This window comes from Sinohyriopsis cumingii, chromosome 19 (assembly GCF_028554795.1).
Source record: "Sinohyriopsis cumingii isolate HCF-2022 chromosome 19, ASM2855479v2, whole genome shotgun sequence".
In the NCBI taxonomy this organism is placed as follows: Eukaryota; Metazoa; Mollusca; class Bivalvia; order Unionida; family Unionidae; genus Sinohyriopsis; species Sinohyriopsis cumingii.
The window spans coordinates 37,492,968-37,495,873 of record NC_142979.1 but is presented as its reverse complement, the minus strand read 5'-3'; the positions used below and the strand labels follow the sequence as shown (position 1 = coordinate 37,495,873).

Sequence of the window (2,906 nt, the reverse complement as noted above, 5' to 3'; positions counted from 1 at the left end):
ATCAATATTACGAATATCCATGGAATAATCAGACACTGTTTTCTTCACTCCACGATCATAACATACAAGCGACTCTCATTGTCGAAACATGCACACTATGCGGCACACCCATCAAAAGCGAAATATGGTTGCTTCAAAATGTTATACTTGTATAAGATGCATCAGAGTAACACAAATGTACAGTATAACGTAATTTTGGAAATTATTATTTGATGTAATACAATCATTATTATTTTAGTGATCGTACGTTAGATAATGACTGACATATTCATTTCTCCAATTTTTCATATTTCGTTGACGTGTGTGCCGCATAGTGTACATGTTTCGAAAATGAGAGTCACTTGTATGCGACAAGTGTGGAGTGAAGAAGACAATGTTTAAATATTCCATGGAACAGGACTCCTAAAGTTGGATCGAGTTAATGTCAAAACAAAAATTACTTTAGAATCGAGTACTATTCTGTAATTAAAGATGGATGTATCGTCGAGTCGCACACATGGTATATGGAGCTCTTTTCACCGGTTTTCACCTGAGCGTAACGTTGTCCCTGCAGGCACAATTCGCGAAATTCACAAGTTTCAGAGCCCGTAACGCAGAAACGTCAATGATTGCTTGATGAATAGAAACGTATTTAAGGAGAAAAAAAATAATAACGTATTATCGCGTGCCTTTAAAGACGGCAATAGCAGCAGGAAATCTAGGGTCATGGGTGGAACGTAGTATTTGCAAGTTAATTACTCTCTCTCTCTCTTATTTAGTATTATAGATAAGGTCCTATTTCAGAACGGGTTATGGGGGTAATATGAAGTATTTGTATCACTCTGTGCGATTTGTTTGCTTCAGATCAATGTTTTTTTTTTCCAAACATCAAGCTCGCGTAGAGCTCCTTTGGGTGACGCTTTGGAGAAAAGATTTGAAAATCACGATATCGTAAAAGAAAGCGAGATTAAATAGTCCTAACCGTAACTTTTATCCTAACCCAAATTTGATGAAAATTCGATGTTAAGACAACTAATATTGCTGTACAAAAATTGTAATTGATTATAAAGCAAACGTTATGAAAATATGAATGTAGCGCAGAGATGATTCTAAAGGGCATATGAGTCGGGGATGTAGCTCAGCGGTAGAGCGTTCGCTTTGCATGCGAAAGGCCCCGGGTTCGAGACCCGGCATCTCCACGTTAATTGATTTTGCTTTTTAAGATCTTTTTTATGCATTTTACTAGCAAATGTTTATTCAACAACCCCAACATTCATTAGCTGATTCTGATTTTATTTCTTTCGTTAAGAAACAGTCCGAAAAGATGCCTCTTTTGAGGACTGGTTCTTGATGGTACTAGCTCATTAGCTACACACGTTAAAGACATGTAATCATGATAAGGTAGTAAGTTGTTTTGTTTTTTTTTAAAATGATTTTAATTGAAATCGCACGCTTTTGCCGTCACGCGGAGATAATTTCTTTTCAGAAATGTGAAATAATAATGAAAGACCTAATGGTGACCTGCCTTAATATTGTAGCTCAAAAGCACAAAGCAAGTCAATAATGTAATGACATACAGACTAAATTATTTATGTCTTTGTTCCTAATGGGCGGAAAGAACGACATTGATATGGTGTATGAACTTCGGAGCCGTCAGGAAGAGATGTACGTTATGTAATGGTTGTTGTTAGAATATACTACGTTGTGTCCTGCGGTTAAACAGACAACTATGGTATCTTGTGACTGTCAGAATTTTACCAGTTGTGCTTTAACATCTGGCATTGGAAGTTCTCTTATATTTCGGCCAGTTTAGGCTTCATTTTGCATTCATATATTTGGATTCAATTAATTCTTTTCTCTGGAAATACCAAAAAGCTCTGATAAAATTATTGGATAAAGACATTCATTCGAAGTGATACAGAATTATCATCAGGAATTATATTTATGTGATTCAACACGAGACTGTTGGCAAAGAAATACAAAGCAGGTCATGACATATACATCATTGCCTTCACTTTTAAATTTCCTTGGGACTTGCACTGAGATTAATTGAGGACTTTTTGTTTCTATGACTTTTGTCTTTAATTCTTGGATAACTTTTGGATTCAATTTGCAAAACACCTTTCTCATTTTTTACTTTGTATTCTAGGGAAATAAATTATTTGTTAAACTTTGCAAAGCTGGTTGTCTTCACTCTTTTCCTTCTCTTATTTTAAGAGCATAGACTCGTAACAGGAAACTGAGAGCTCGTCATTGGGATATGAATTGCCCTAAAATATATCAGAAATCTTTGTTTTTGAAACTGAAATTTCCCTGGTTTCAGAATTATTAAATCCCATGTATTATTTCATATTTCAGAAATCTTAAATACAATCATCAAGCTTTTTGCAATGCCATCAAAAGTGGAGATATGTATTTCAAATCCTACCCTGGAGCAGTTAGATTGTTTGAAACAAGATGAATTGCTTCAACCTGCCAGAAAATATGATCTTTCTGAGGCAAAATCTCTTTTAACGAAACTTGAAAGAAAAAATATTTTGATCCAATATTTGGTGGAAAAGAATGGTTTGGATAAATGTGCTTTGGTTTTGATAAGCATGCCTATGTTCTGTGTCAGCACTTAACATGAATGTAAAGGAATTTAAGTTAAAATACAAGATGGAATTAGAGAGAAGAAAGCTTGAACTTCAGAAAGAGAAGCAACTGCAATTAGATAAAGAGGAGAATATAGTTGCAATTGGAGAAAGATGAGAGAGAAATACAAATGAAGTTATACAAAGAAGAAAACCAATGCATTTGCAGTTGGAGAAAGAGGGGAGAGAGAAACAAATGCAATTACAGAAAGAAGAGAAACAAGTGTTGTTGGTGGATGTGGAGAGAGAGAGAGATGAGTCAAATGCAATTAGTGAATGAGGAGAGGGAGAGAC

At 35.1% G+C, this 2,906-nt stretch overlaps 1 non-coding gene across 1 annotated transcript; it reads left to right on the top strand.

Moving 5' to 3' along the window:
* Positions 1 to 1,106: 1,106 nt before the first annotated feature.
* Trnaa-ugc (transfer RNA alanine (anticodon UGC)) lies at positions 1,107 to 1,178 on the top strand. Its single transcript has one exon. It is a non-coding gene; the product is annotated as a tRNA-Ala (tRNA).
* Positions 1,179 to 2,906: the final 1,728 nt, after the last annotated feature.